The sequence below is a fragment of the Furipterus horrens genome, unplaced genomic scaffold, assembly GCF_987537825.1.
Source record: "Furipterus horrens unplaced genomic scaffold, mFurHor1.1.pri manual_scaffold_2, whole genome shotgun sequence".
NCBI lineage: Eukaryota > Metazoa > Chordata > Mammalia > Chiroptera > Furipteridae > Furipterus > Furipterus horrens.
Window position 1 is genome coordinate 188,541,244 of NW_028327172.1, and position 16,730 is coordinate 188,557,973.

General features: G+C 36.1%; 1 protein-coding gene across 1 annotated transcript in view; it reads right to left on the reverse strand.

Annotated features, from left to right (window-relative positions):
- Positions 1–16,730, reverse strand: part of GABRB1 (gamma-aminobutyric acid type A receptor subunit beta1) — a 342,039-nt gene that overhangs the window by 136,814 nt on the left and 188,495 nt on the right. The gene's annotated exons all lie outside the window — the stretch shown is intronic.

Sequence of the window (16,730 nt, forward strand, 5' to 3'; positions counted from 1 at the left end):
TGAATATATGGAGAATGAGAGAGAAAGAGAGAGAATCAAACTTCAATGATTGTGTATCTATGGTTTACCTTCAAAGAAATTTAATCTACTATAGGAGGTAACATCAATCTCAATAATAATATAGTAATTACTGGCAGATTTCCTGCCTTGATCTGTATTCTCTTATATAAGGATCTTTATAATTGTCTGACTGTGTTTAAACTGTAAGTTCCCATCTGGGCAGGTACTGTAACTTGTTTATTGTTTTACCCCAGAGCCTAAAGCAGCCCCTCACTAGCCCAGAGTCATGCAAGCAGCCAGTGGGATTCCAACTCTGGTGTCCTGACAATAGAGTCAAACTCTAAACTATGACTTTGCCCTGTCTGTCACAGAACAATCCTCTCTGAAATACACTGCATTGTGATTTTAGGGCAGGGCTGCTTCCTTGATGTGGGCGTACATCAGATTCCCCTTATATTCTGCTTGCAAGCTTAGTAGGAGATAAACTACCCAGAGAAATGTTGCCTGGCTCCGAGCTTAAAAACAAAGCTGAATATCCATAGCCCCTCACATCATCTTGCCAATTTCTTATTTAGCGTGTGCATTGAAACATGAATAAATATTGCAGATTAGGATGCTCCAGATGACTAGGAGCTGCCTGGGAGGATTTTATTCTGCAAAGCTTCTGCATAACATGATAGATGGAAATGTTCAAGAATTCTGCACATAAATAATAGATGCAGCTAAAGAAAAAGGGAGACTGTTAAGGCTTTTTTAAAGGCATTGCACCATTAGATTTTTAAGTTTCTTGTTTTGGTTTTTTTTCTGGGATGCTGTAGGTAGGTCATATAAATTATGGATACTCAGTTTGTGGATAATTAACTATTGAATAAGCTAGAGTTCACTGCAGTGATGATTCACATCACCTAGTTTGTGGATAATCGATTGTGGTGTTCCTGCTCTGCTTTTTGGCCCTGTTCATTGCCTAAGCAGCCCCATAAGATTAGGCTGGGACAAAGTCAGAAAGTAGAAATAAAATTCGTACAGAGATATTCAATACCGCATTATTTATAACAGCAAAACATGGAAACAAGCTAATTGTCTAATAATAGATTAATTGTTAAATAAACTTTGGCACAGTTGGATAAAGGAATATTATAGTAGAATAGTTTTATAGTAAAAACAATATCATTAAATGCTTAAAACATAATAAATAATGGGATATGTATAGTACTTGACATCTGATATGAATCATTTTAAATTCCATTTCTACTTTATATAACAAAATTATTTTCAATAATAATCATGAAATGTAAAAAAAAATGGTAATAATTGTCAGAAAAGAAATTCAAAACATTTTAATCTTAAACTTTTTATGGTTACATGCCAATAAATAAAATAGACTAAAGTATATTTAAAAAAGAATTATTATTATATTTTAAACAGAAAAAGTAATAACTTAATATTTTTAAAGCAATTTTTTTCAGAAGGAAGGAGAAGGAAAGCACATGGAGAAATACTACCAAAAGACTGAATTCCTTGTTTTAGAAAATGTTTGGCACATTGAATGACAGACTGAAGTAACTCATGTTCTGTTTATTCATATTTACAACCACTATGCTACCACTGTTTATGTCAGAGCTACTGGCTAAGTGTAGAAATATACAGAATGGAGTTGAATACACGGCACGCAACGTGAGTTGGAATGATTCTGAACACTATGGAATCACCTTATAAGAGGGAGGAATATGTGTAGCTGATCTGTGTCATAGACCAAACAGGGGGTCCTTTGAATAAACTCCTGTGTAAATTACAAAGTTTATTAAAGTGTAAGTAACTAAAATGTGGTGATTTGAAGCTTACATATATATTAGAAAAATCCATCAGTGTCTTCACTAAATGTTTAGAATTTAGACCAGCAAATAATTTTTTTTTGAAGGAATACTTTGTTTCTGATGTTTAGAATGCTGAAGCCTTGTGATAATAAAAAGCAGGTTGAATTTTAGTTAATTTTATTAATTATTGTTTTTAATTTTTCTATAAACACCCTCTTAGTGCTTACAGCTGGGATGACCATTCCTACTGTCTCACTCCTGAAACACCATTGATGATGATAAATCTCTGGGGAAAAAGATATAAGATTGTATATACTTATTATATATAAAGGACCTTTGAGATTTTGTTCATCACAAGGATGGATGAAATGGACCAGTGATATTTCTGCTATTTTGTACCTGAAACTAAATGCATTATCTGATCAAGAATTGAGTTATCTAGGGAAAGAGATGCTCCATGTTGGATGATGGCCAACAGACCATCCAGAGCCTCTTTTTGGAAAAATATAAGTGCCAAATTCACAAGTGAGATAGGTTAATTACACTTGAGTATTAATTAAGGTCATTGAGTATTCATTTGGTTCTTCATGAAATCAGTAGTAGAGGCACTGCTATCCAAGTGATTATCCAGTATGTGTGCTATTTTTGTTTTTGCATCAAATCCTCCATTAGCCAAGCTTATCTCCATGGGTGCAACTTAAAGAATGGTTTAGTTAAGAAAACGAACAAAATAAATGGGGGTGTGACATAAACACTAGTAAAAAATGTAGAAAAATGAACAACCATTAGGCTCTCTGAACCATGACATAATGCATAATTTTTTATTTTCTTAGCATTTTTCTATATTTTCTACATTATTTACTATAAGCATGTGTTTCTCGCTTTTCAGGAAAAATTTTATGAGATAACTGTATGTCTATTTTCAACCTGATTGACTTTAAAAGGAGAGAAGAAGCAAATTTTATATCTATAATTCCTCGCATAGAAGCAGTTCTCTTTTCTCTGGAAAAACTAATGAGGGCAAAACATAAAAGAACTTTAACCTACTGAGATTAAACACAGTTTATTTTGGGCTAGTTATTTGAATTTATATTTCTATGCTGTGGGGTAAGAGGACCATCTGCAATTTTTCCAGGGTAGTAAGAGACCAAGATAATGGTCAGGTAGTTAATTATCTTGGACTGGAAAGGTGAGGTGGGTTAGTGATTTTAACAATCTCTTGCTTATCCTGGAAGGTTATTTTTGAAGATAAGAGTACCAAATGTTCCAAGTTCCCATGGTTGTCATGGAAACCTTTTAGCTAGCTGAATAGGTTAGCAGGATTTTATGTTCCCCACTTTGACAAATACAAGAAGACATGATCCCAGCTTTGCATTGCTAATCAGAAAACTTCTGTTTTCAAGTCTTCTAGTACTTGATTAGTCACCTTTTCTTGATATTTTTTTCTTCACAACACAAAGCAACAGGCAAGTTTTCTTTCAAAAATCATTCCCACTTTAGAAGCAGAGCCAAAATCGTGACTGCGCTGACCTTGTGTTTGAGAGTAATACTGCTTGCAGTGCTGAAAGGCTCCTGCAGGTTAATTTAGGCTCCTGCCGAAACTCTTCTGATTTGTACTGACTTTCAGTGGTTTCCTGGAGGTAAACTCACTTGCTAATAGGCAGGAATTATTCCTCATTTTAGGAGCAACAGTCTGCCCACATCAGCTTATGAAGCACAGGTAAGTGTTAGGAAAAGGCACCCTGAGGCTAAAACCAAAACAGCAATGTCACATGGGTGAGTGAAGTCAGAGCCAACAAATCTTTTTCTTTTTCTTTTTCTGTAACAACATTCCACATTGCTTTGGAAGGTAGATGTGGTCTAAGAATCCAAAGGCAAATTGGAAGACTAATAATTGCATTGCAGGCAAAAGTCTGACACATTTAGGAAAACTCATTGAAGATGGAATTTACTGGGTTTCATTGAGTAACCAGAGAAGAGAACCGTGTGTGTGTGTGTATAGGGGAGGGAGTTGAGAAAGGCACCTCAAAGTATTTGTTGTGAAGCAGTGTGTAAGTAACAATTAAATATAATGTAACAATTAAATATAATGTAACAATTAAGAACATGGGATTTCCAGCTATATGAATTTGGGGAGTTCATTTTGTGCCTCAGTTTATCACTATAATGGAAGTGACACCCATCACGTAGGGCTGTAGTGAGGATTAATGAGTTAATATGTATATACTTCTTATGAGCCCTGATATATAATACATGCTAAACAAGTATATTAAGCCAACTAACTGCATGGGGGGAAACAGGAGTGATGGGAGACAAAGAAGAACGAAAAGCTTGAGTAGAGAGAAAAGTAATAAAGGGAAAAGGATCATAAAATAATAAGGCACATTTGATCACAGGGTAGTGTCATTATCAGTTGCCTCAACTGTTGAATGTTGTCCAAATTCCCACCCCAGCCCTAGACCCAACTGGACCCCATTTCTCACTGGTTGCAAGTAACTGAGATGATTTTATAGAATTCATTGGACTAATACAATAGTTTCCATTATCTGATTATGCTCCAATGAAAGCTTGCTTTCTGTTAAATGTTTCAATGTCTGTTCTGCAGTAATGTAATCATGCTTGTCTAAGAAACCTTAAGTTAATAAAAAATGTGAATAGCAGAATTACATTTCTTCTGGGAATTTAAATAATGAAAAAATTTATCCTTACATTCTTCTTATAGCTAAGAGTAACAGATGGATGCAAATGGATAAAAAAAAAAGAAACCAACCTAAACTTCATCAAATTAACCTTGAACAGTGAATAAGGCCAGACCAAAATGAATGATTTTGAATACCATCAATACAAACTGTAGCACAGACCAGTACTCCAATATTAAAAAGTGGATGCCAAATGAGAAGCTAAGCATGGAAACAAAACAGCTTGGATTCATGTTTTGTATGAAACACAGGTTTTCCTATACTCACAGAATGACTTTTCATATAAACTGTGATAATTTGTTAGGATTTTTGTGTAATAAGAGATAATGTATGTAATGCAAATTTCATTATCTATTTAATCAATCAATCATGTTATGCCAAAATATGTTATAAAGCCTTATTTTGTAGGTAGAAAAAAATCTACTTCTGCCACTTGATAATGATGATATTGTAATATATATTGCTCTGCATTTATTCACTCTCAGTTTTCCATGTAGTTCTTCTCAATCATACTTCACATTCCAAAAGTCTTTTTATTCCCAACTGAGCACAGAATTTCAGATACTTAATAAATATGAGACAAATGCATGAGTGATTTTGACTTAATAATGGGCATTATGATTTGTACAACTTAGCGAATAATAAAATAAAATGGTACTCTCACCTTTTAGAAATTAGTTCTTATTTACAAAAAATTTCACTTTTATCACTGTAACATGTGCACATAATAAAATAGTTTAAAAGATCTTAAGAAAATAAAGGAGTCCCTGCCCACTCTTGTCTACCCTTTAATTTAGCTCTGTAGAGAAAATAAGTGAACCATTTTAGATTTTTCTTCTGGTATGAACTTTCGTATTTCAAACATGCTTCATCACTCTATGGCAGCATCCAATTCTCTGACTCCAACTTAGTGTCTCACAATTCAAATTCTATCTGGAGTTCACACAAATCCAAGTCCCAGAAGACTGTTCCCAATTCAGATCCAGTGACGAATCCTGGATGTCCCCCGGCCACCTTCCCTTCTTCCTTGACTACAACTTTTGGTGTTCCGACAACTCCCTTTCAGGTTGGATAATTTGCCAGCACAATTCACAGAACTTACTGAAAGCACTTTATTACAATTACAGTTTTATTATAAAGGATACAACTCAGGAGCAGCCAGGTGAAAAGATGAATTGGTCTTGGTGAAGGAGGGGGAGACCCAGAACTTCCCCGTCCTCTCTTAGTGGAATCTGAGCAGGCCACCCTCCCAGCGCATTGATGTGGTCACGAACCTGGAAGCTTCCTGAGCTGCACTGTCCAGATTTTTAATCAATGTGTCATTATGTAGGCATGACTGATTAATAGCATTGGCTACAGGACGGAACCCAATCTCTGGTTTGAGATGGGGCTGAAAGTTCCATTGCTCTAGTCAGCCGATTGATTTTCTGCTGACCAGCCGCTATCCTGAAGCTATTTAGGGACCCACCTCATTAGCATAAACTTAGATATGGTTGAATAAAGCTTTTTATGAATAACAAAAGACATTCCTATCACTAAGAAAATTCTAAGGGTTTTTTTAAGTTCTGTGCCAGGAACTAAACAAATATTTATATAAATTCCACAGTCACTCTGTCATTTTCTTTGCCTTTCCTTTATCATAATTGAATATTTATCTACCTTATATTCACCTCTCTTATTTTTCCACATAATTTAAATATATATATATATAAATCATATATATTTTAATTAGAGGTTAGTGTTTGTATAGTTATGTTTATATAAATATTATGTACTCTGAGCCAGAGAGTATACTATAATTGTATTTCCTTTCTTGTAAAATTTGTGTTCTTCTTTGGTTTATTAATTGCCTCATTTACATTTTTTTGCTGTTTTTGTATTTTTTCAAATGTCATTGCTGTTTGTCACATGGGCATTTAGAACTCAGGTATGGTTTTGCAGCTGATGGCCCACATTCAAGACTTGACCTTTGGGTTCAGACTAATTGTAAATTTTCTCTGAAAATTTTTCGAAGACAACTCTTCAAGCAGGATACCCTGGAATGCAAATGGTCTGTGAGCAGAGGTGTAAGAATGGAACTGGAAGTTCCCGTATGAAACTATGGAAACTCATTTAACTTCCTTCTTTCTCTTTGGTAACTTTCCATGGTCCCATCACATGAGAGATCATAAGTCCAAATTCTCTGGTTTATTTTCTTGAGAGAATAAAACTCTTCTAGTGTTTGAAAATTGGGGAGGAAAATTTGCCTAGTTCCAAAATTTGGATGATGAGAGGATTGATGAGACTATAAATTAAAACAGACAAATAAACAAAACCTTAGAACAGCATCTTGCTTTCAAGAAAGTACAATAAACATTAGCTATTTCTAATAAACAAATACATCTTGCAAGTATTATAGGAGAAAAAATAGTTGTTTTAGACATTAGGTTTGGTTTTCTCACTATTCACACAATTTTTGTCTCCCCCCCATTTGCTACATTCATCATTATGTACATGGTGATTTATCTAAGTTGGGGTAACTATCTAGTCTAGGAAAACCTCCTGCCCAATGTGAGGGTCAGACTTGTCTGTGGCTGCAAGTAAATCGACAGAGGCATGCTGGGGTTGTTAAATGTGGCAGTCTCAGAGATGGATGTCTGTTGCTGCATGAAAAATTTGGCTGTGGGGACTGAAATGATCACAATAGCAGCAATGAAAGTTCCATTCAAGGCTGCAGTCCACTTAAGTCAGTTGCATACAGGCATGACCTGGAATAGATTCACTCAATTAAATCCAAGGGAGCAGATAGAAAGTTAGGTAAGAGTATAGGAACAAAGACATTTTATTAATAGTTTCTGGGCAATTTTTTAGAATAGAAATTTACTAAAATGATAATAGGCAAGAGATGTAGATTTTATAGTGCACCAGTGTTCCACTCATTTCCAATTTAACAAGATACTTTCTGGGGAAGAAAATTGAATTGTTTTTGACCATATATGTATTGAATGTGATTATCCCAGCAGTTTTGTAAATATCATGTTATTTTGTGCACATATACTGAATATTGTAATTCACTAGGAAGTCATTTTTTGATTAGTAAATTATCATTCTTTTAAATTCTGAATTTTTAAACTTCTTTTGTATTGTATATGTATTTGTTGTCATATCAACAATTTTTCTAGAAAAATTAAGTTATGTTATATCTTGTACCTTTCATTTGTTCTTAATTTCTCAAGTCAATTATTTTCTCAATGGTAGTCATGGTCACATTGCCATGTTTTCTATATCTTACATTTAATTTTATAGCTATTTTTCTATAGCCTTTGATTAAGAATTAATATATTTAAATATAAAATGGCAAGTGCATAACTTATACTTACTTACAGTTAGGACTGGGACTTGTGGCTTGTTGCCTTGTTACAAAAAACTAACACAAGCACATGGAACTGGTATCTTGGCTGTGATTGCACCCTTCTCTGGACTCAGATGAACAATTCTAACCAGTTTGGGAAAGTTGAACATCCATCTGTTTTCTGATGACTTCATGTATAGTCACTTTAGTTATATATAACTGTATATATCACTATATATGACACTCTATAATCAGGAATATGATACCACATGCTGCAAGAAATTAGTTCTTTTAACTGAACAGGATATGAATATGAGAGAATAAAACAATATTCTCTAGAATGCTGCTTTTTACCGTCTCACTGTACTTTCACCATTGAAAAAGTGATCTATAGCATGTATGAGGTTGTTAGTTTAAGTAGCCTCTTCAGAAACCTCACAGAAACTTGTACTCCATCCCGTCTCATTTTGTCACTTTATTCACCACACTAGTTTAATTGCTCTCTTGCTGATGGAAGGGGCAGGCACTGCGGTGAGGTGTAAGATCGAGAAAACCAAGGGTTGCCCCTTGTTATCCCCATAATGACCATGCTTTAGACTCGATCTGTTTTTAAACAGACTACTGCTGTCACATAATGGTGTAGAATCTTTTTTTTTCCTAATTAGAGTGAACTGGTCAAGAGGCCAGAGAATAAATTTTCACTAGTCTTTTTCAAACTGAGCTTTTTTTTATTTCTAGAAATCCACTTAACTAGATGGTTATTCTTTGTCCTTCTCTGCACTCAGTTCGAAAATATGGGAGGGAAGATCCTTCTAACCAATCTTCTGTTTACCTCCCCCTGGACAGCACACTGCACTCTAGAATACTGGTGCCTAGAATCAGTCTGTGGGATCCCTGCTTCTTCTACCCTTTAGTTATGTTCTGTTATTGCTCAAAGTAGGATAATACGATGAGAATTTCAGAAAGGAACTAATTTTAAAACTGTAGGCAGTTTGTAAAGAAACAATGAGGATGAGTGCAGTGCCCCAGTCTCAGTAGCAGAACAGTTGTCACTACACCTAAACCTAAAGGAAAATGGGGAAGAATTGGTTCCTGGAATCAGGAAGGAGAAAGCTGTGTAGACAGGGCCACTTTCAGAGGATCTGTGACATTTTTCTGTAAAACATAGTGTGCTATAGCATGCAAGAAGGGGATAAAAATTCACTTTACTCAGTTACCCCACCTCTGGTCTCCTGGCAATTTTTCCCACTAGCTAAACCCAGCAGGAAGCTTGTCCACACAGGTCAGCTTCCTGGGGCAGAAGGCAGGTGGGAAAGAATGGAGAGTGTATTTGGAGGGTCAAATGGAAGATATCTGAAAGAGCAAATGATTTAACCTGTGAGCATGGCTTCCTCATCTATAAAGTGGGCTAACTATACTACCCATTTTATATAGTGTGGTGAGAATGAAATGAATACTAAGTGTATGTAGTACAGTTCCTAGTGCAGAGCAAGCACTGAATGCACATTAACTACCATTATTATTATGTGGGAATTGTTTACCAAATAGATAAAGATTGCCAGAGTGCTCAGTGGTTGTGTGGCACTGACTAAGTTCTTTCAAATATGTTCTCTTTTATTACGGACTTAACTATATAAAGTAATTCAAAATGACCTTAACATACAATTAGAACTTTTATGGTTAATATAGTTTATAATAGATTGTGAGTCCACTGTGAGTCCTTGAAGAGCATATTCAAATTAGGTTCCTTCCATTCTTTGACCTTATACATCACGTTCTGTCTACTTCATCTTCATCTCCACTCTGACTAAGGTTCTTGTCATCTCTCTTCTGGATTATTATATCAACTTCTCAATTGACTAACCAGATTTCAGGCTTCCTACTCCCCAGTGTATTCCTACAGCACTGATACTTGTAGATTGGGCCCCAGACTAAACTTATACCCATATCTGTAGATGTCCAAGTTGTTCCATGATCTGGATCCTTTCTTTCTGTTCTGGCCCACAAATAGTATGTGTTCATTGCATTATTTCATCAATGACAAACCACAGTCCCTGCAATCCCATAAAACATATTCTTATATCAATGGTTTTCAAAGTGTGATCCCAAGCAAGCGTCATTAAGTCAACTAAGAATTTAGAATGGGAACTTCTGGCCAAGATGGAGGCTTAGACAGACATGCTCAGTCTTCCTCTACAACTAGAAAGAAATACAACTACCTCAAAACAAAAGATAACCAGAAATTCCAGAAAATAAAACTACATGGAAGCACAACGTATGAAGTCATAAACCAGCGGTTCTTGTCCAGACGGGTAGGAGGGGTGAAATCGGAACCAGAATGGAAAGGTCAGGTGGTGCTGCTTGTGGTAGCAGTGGGGATAGCAGCATGGGGAGCAATCCTGGCTGAAGTAGAGTCCTGGCAGATCACGACCCCAACGTTGGGAAAGGTAGCCCCCCCCATTGCCTCGGACGGAGAGGCCCAGAGGGTGGGGGTATGGATCCCGGTCTCCCAGTGGAGAATAATGGCAGGAATCCATTTTGGATCCCCGCCCCAACACAAAGTGCCATTTATTGCCAAGTAATGACCAGTACATGGGGCTCCGTCCCCTACAGCTTGCCCAGGAAGCAAAGCAAAGCACAAATCTGTCAAAATGAAGCAGACAACGATTGAAATCCTGGTGACACAGCTCACCAGGCAACAGATGAGGGACCTAACCAATGAACAAATAGGAAACCTTTCAGAGGCTCAGTTCAGAGCTGTAGTTATGAGGTGGCTTACAGAATTAACAAAAGATTTAGAGCAAGACAGGGAAGGAGTGAAAGCCACTCATACTGAAACGGACGAAAAAACATATGAGACAAGTGGTGAGGAAATAAAATCTAGAGATCAAATCAACAGACCGGAACATAGGGAAGGAACAAACAGTCAACCAGTGTGGAAAGAGGAAACAAAAAGTAAGGAAAGTGAGGAGAGGATCAGAAACCTATGGGACAGCTATAAGAGACCAAACATTCGGATTATAGGATTGCCAGAGGGCGAAGAAGAAGAACTAGAAATTGAAAAATTATGTGAAAAAACAATGAAGCAGAACTTCCCGAACTTGGGGAAGGAAATAGACTTACAGGTCCAGGAAGCACAGAGAGTTCCAGAAAAACTGGACCCAGGGAGAACCACTCTAAGACACATTATAATCAAATTGTCAAAAATTAAACATAAAGAATCTTAAAAGCATCAATAGAGAAAAGAATCATGTACAAAGGGGTCCCAATTAGACTATCAGCTGACTTCTCAAGGGAGACCCTGCAGGAAAGAAGGGACTGGCAAGAAATATTCAAAGTAATGAAAAGCAAAAACCTACAACCACGAATACTCTATCCAGCGAAACTGTCATTCAGAATAGAAGGGCAGAGAAAGTGCTTCCAGGACAAAATAAAACTGAAGTTCATTAGATCCAAACCACTATTATATGAGATGTTAAAGGGACAGGTTTAGAAGAAGGAGGATCAAAACTATGAACATTAAAATGAAAACTGCATCACAAGAACCAACAACAGAAGCAGGGAATTGAAACAAAGGCAAACTAAATAGGCAACGAGAGTGGAAAAAGAACTATAGGTATGGGGAACATACTGGGGGGAGGTCAGCAGGGAGAGGGGTGGGGGAGAGGGAAGGAGATGGTACAAGAATTAAGAAGCATAGTAGGAGGAAATGGAATAGACAGAAAGAGGTTGAGAAGAACTATATGCACAACCAATGGACATGGACTAAAAGGGAGGGACAAATGAAGGGAGGGGGGCCACCAGGTGGAGGGGAGCAGAGGGAAGGGAAATTGGGACAACTGTAACAGCAAAATCAATAAAACATATTAAAAAATAAAAGAATTTAGAATGGTAAATTCTTGGGCTCTATCTGAGACTTATTAAAGCAGAAACAGGGGGGATGAGGCTGCTACGTGATTCTGATGTACACTCAAATTTTAGATCCACTGTCATGCCTCTTAGTCTTGCGTCATGTTAGTAATCTCTTCCTGGAATGTCCATTGTATTTTCTTCATCTTCAAGACTCATTTCAGGCCTAAAAGACTCCAGGATTGACTTGCTGATTGGTTTTTAACAAATGAATGTCAGTTTCACTGAATCTGAGTAATTATTTGTTCAGAGAATGCTAATGTCTGAAATAAATAAACCTAAATCTTATGATAATTTTTGGGAAAATAATTTTGTACAAATATTTATTCAAAAGGGTTGATGCATTTTTAGGAGAAAAGAGGGAGTTTTTATGTAATCAGATTTCTGCTGGAAACATGTCAGGCAATGATAAATAACTACTCTTTCTCTTACTAATAACAGTTCATGGTTCAAACTATTTTATTTGGCCTCATTTTATAGATGAAAAAACTGAAGCTCATAGAGGTTTTGTAACTTGTTCAGGATTACAAATAAAAAAAAAGTAGCAGAGCCAAGACTGGAACTCAAGTCTGCCTGACTTCCATGATCGGATACAGAAACATTGTATTTTCTTTGAAACACTGAGACAGAATTGCCTCTATTTTTTCCCAAGGATTCCCCTCCTAATTCAAGCCAGGTAGAAAGAGAGGAGAACATTATTCTCTTGTAGGCAATGGAGTCTAGTTCCCATTGGTCATTAGACAAATGGAAGACTTGTTATGACATGTCAGTTCTCTCCCATAATGTCATGACAAATTGCTGTGTTGTAAGTTTGCTACAAATAATATTTCAAATAATAGATTTTGTTTATGATTTATTCTTGCATATACTAATAAAGATTCAAATTATCTATATAATAATGTCTTTTCCAGATTTTTGCATTTTAATACCCCTTTGTCATGAAAAGAGGAACAGGTTGGCAATATAGCTATTGGGAAAGAAATTGTGCAAAAATTACAATCTGTTTTGTGGGAGGGGAACATTATTGATCATGTATATACAGCAAGAAGAAAATGCCATGTATGATTTTATAGAACTGCTGAGTATATAATGGGGTGGGCATAAGGGTCATCAGGGTTATTGAGAAAGCTTCTCCCAATTTTATTTCTCACTAAAGACAGAGAGATTCTCTATAGGAAATTCTCTGGTGTGGAAAAGCAGGAATCTATCTTCTTGATCATGGTATCTACACACAACTAGAAGAGAAAATGATCTATCACATTTATAAAATAACCACTTTAAAAAGTTTTGATACTTTCCTTCTTGCTAAGATAAAGTATCCCCCACCACCATTGTCAGTACAGTAGCCTATATATTTTTTATTTGTAAGCATTGTCAGCTCATTTGTTACTCTAATTTTAATACATTCAGAGATATTATTCATTTTATAGTTCACATTACTGATGAGTACCAGCATATTCAATAAAGTATACAATTACCAGTCCATTAGCAATATTATTAAGGAAATGCCATTATAATATTTCTTTTACAAACCTATTATGGCTTTTTCCTTATGTACTGGAAAATTGTGTCCTAAAAAAATAAGCTTCAAAATTTTTTTTATTAGTTTTCCTGCATGTATTTCACATAGAATAATTTATGTTTTAGTTAATCATCTTAATTTTATCCTTGCAAGAGTAATGGGGACAATCAAATGAAAGCTACTGTAATAAAAAAGGGTGGGTAGTGTTCAATATATTATCCATTAATACATTTGAATATACTTGATTATTGAAAGACAATGACTTGAAAATAAGATTAAAGAAATGGAATTTGCAGATGAGAGATGAGGAATGGCAAGGAAGACAACAATAATGGGGAGGACGGTGTGCTTAATTACCATAATTATTCTACAGAGGTATTTAAAATAATTTTTTAAAAATTCATGTTTTCAAAGTCATCTTCCTGGTTTATCATCCCAAAGTTTCTTTAACTGACAGTTAAGTTCATTTGTACATAAAATTCTGTTTTTTCTGCTTTAATTAGATCTCATATATTATGAATGGGGTTCTCAGGAGACACAAACAACTAATGAACTTGTCTTCCCTTTTAAATTTCTCATATGCGTAAGAATAAAAATTACAACATCTCTGTTTTCTTCCTTTAACTCTATTATTTTATAGCATATTTGTTCAAGAGCTCAGAACCTGGAACAACACCACCTTGCTTCAAATCATGGTTTCCCACTTCCCAAGGGTGTGACCGGGGGCCAGTTATATTTGGCTTCTTTGTGTATCACTTTGCTCATCTGTAAAATGGGAATAATAATTGTTTCTACTTCTTAAGGTCATTAAGAAGATTAAATAATACGTTTACTCATATTAAATGCTTAGAACAGTGTCTGGTACTTACTAAGTACTATAAAAGCATTTGCTATTATTATTGTTCTTAACACATTGGCTTTGAATTTCTTCAAGTATGTTAAAAATCTCATTTATTTTCAAAGAAAATAGTATGCAGACATAGTAAGAAATTTGAACAATAAAGAAATGTGTACAATTAGATAGCAAAGACATCTACTGGCAATAGTTTTTCAGATATTCTTCCAGAGTATTTCAAGTCTGCCTTTAAAAAAATCCTTTTAGTAAAAAGACTATTGCATGCACAGGGATCCTCAGTCTTTCAAATGTAAAAATATGGTGATTAAAACTGAACACAGTGCTCCAGTAGGACAGTCTAATTATTTAGGAATCTTATACTGTCGCCTTTGTGACCTTAGCAGCTGCTTTCACTGTGGTACACCCTACCTTTCTCCTGGGGCTTCACAGAACAGTGCCATATTGTTGACACCCGAGTTTGCGATTGCTGTCGGGTGACTGTCAACTCCCTGCTTTCCTGGAGATGTGTACATTACATCTTACACCCCCTCTCTTTCCAATCCCTTACTAAAGTTCAGATACCCTGGAAAGTTTTCCAGAGAGGAAAGGGCAGTTGTCAGTTTCTTGTGTGAATGTTTTACATAATGGATAGTTGAACATCAAAATTTTCTGCTTTCTCTGAGTACCTGAGAACTTAGAATTCACAGAGCAAAACTGATAGACTATCTGAAAAAAATTTAATACTGGCCATTTGATATATCTTAATTACTAGTTATATGAAGAAATAGTGCATTTTACATTTTAGCCTCATGGATATGGGGAAATATTATAAAATAAATATAAACTATAAAATTTCTCACATAAAATACTAGATTTAAAACTTTTACGGAGCCAGACCTGTAATTTCTCTCCCTTTGTGTAATCAAAGAAAAAAGAAAACATATGTTAAACAAATATAACCAGTATCTTCATAATTCATGTCTTATAGACTGAAAGCAATGGTTGGAGGTCAAGTTTAGGAGCCCTTGGGCATTGCTATGTGGATGAGGATGTGACCTTGCTGGAGGAGAGTTTCTTTCCTGCATGTAAAAGAAAAGGGTAAGCAGATATTTGTCAACATTCTTGTAAGAAGGCAGAGCAAATATGGGTGGTGAAAGTTCTGAAAAAGTGGTGTAAGCCTGAAGTATATGTACCGTCACGGGGAGACTGTCCCTACAGTGTGCCAGGCTGCTACCCTCACAGCGAGATAGATACATATGTGGTCTTCTCCCACAGTACTATCCCATCCTGCTCAGTAGCCAGCACTAAAATACAATAACCACTTAAATTGACTGACATGCTCTAAGGGGTGTGGAGGGAAAATGAAAACGCCCATTCCATCCTACAACATTTTAGCACTTTTCTCTTAAGCCCAAATTACCTTCAGAAAAAATAATGTCATTTTCAGCATGAAAGCTGTATTGTTGCTACCCATCCCAAGAAATCAATGTGCACGAAGTTTCAGTTTCTTACACTGGGAAAAGAACCTATAAAACTATAAATGATGCTGTAGAGCTAAAACACGAGAAGAAAAGTACCAGCTTTCTGCACCTCAAAAATCTGAAACTGGTCTGCAAGGGAAACGAGGAATGCTGATTCATTACATACAAAAAATGGAGATATTGAATCTACAAATGTGGACTTTCCGTGACTCTTCCTAGTCGTATAAGAGATGTTAAAGAGAATGTACAATTTGTGATTTCTTTCTGTAGGAACTGGAGGCTAGAGGAGGAGGAACAGGAATGGGAGTGGGGAGAAGGAGAAAAGGCAAAGATAATGATCACAATAATAACGCTGTCTGATGTGTCTGAATGATATGAAGTGCCAGGTATCATGCTTTGCCCTTGCAAGGCCTGATCCCCCCTAATCCCCACCAAAGTCCTACAAGGTTGGTATTGTGACGCCCATGTTACATGCGAAAAGAGTAAGTCACTGAAAATTTAAATTATATGCCTAGGCTTTCCATATACAAGGGGGGGAGGACCTAAAACCCCTGTATTTATTTATAAAAAATTGTGTATTCTTATATGTTTAGACTTCAGTCAGTTTCAAAGTACTCTCATTTGATGCAAAATGCCTATTAGACAACTGCTCAAAACAGTTTCTGAACTCGTTAATTTTTATGCTGTTTAGTGCTTCTGCCATTTTTTTTGTTTCACCTCTTCCACATCAGCAAAGTGTTTCCCTTTGAGGACTTTTTCATCTGGGGAAACAAGAAAAAGTCACTTGAGGCGAGATCAGGTGAATAGGGAGAGTGGGGTTATGGGGGTCATGCTATTTTTGGTCCAAAACTGCTGAACACTCAGCACCGTGTGGGCAGGTGCGTTCATAAACCATCCATCATGAAATGGGCAAATGTGTTGAAAAAGTCTTCAAAAAAAATTCACTGAAGCCAAATGCAGCTTCTTACAACAATACCAGCTGGTACACTGATACAGATGGGGTCCTAGAACACTCACCTAACAGGGGAAACCTATACTACAGAAGATAATTTCATTTTTAGGGGTTCCAGCTTCATATTTTGATGCTGTGAAAGGAAAGGCACATTTACTCTCTAGTTCTTGATTGTTCTAGATTCAGC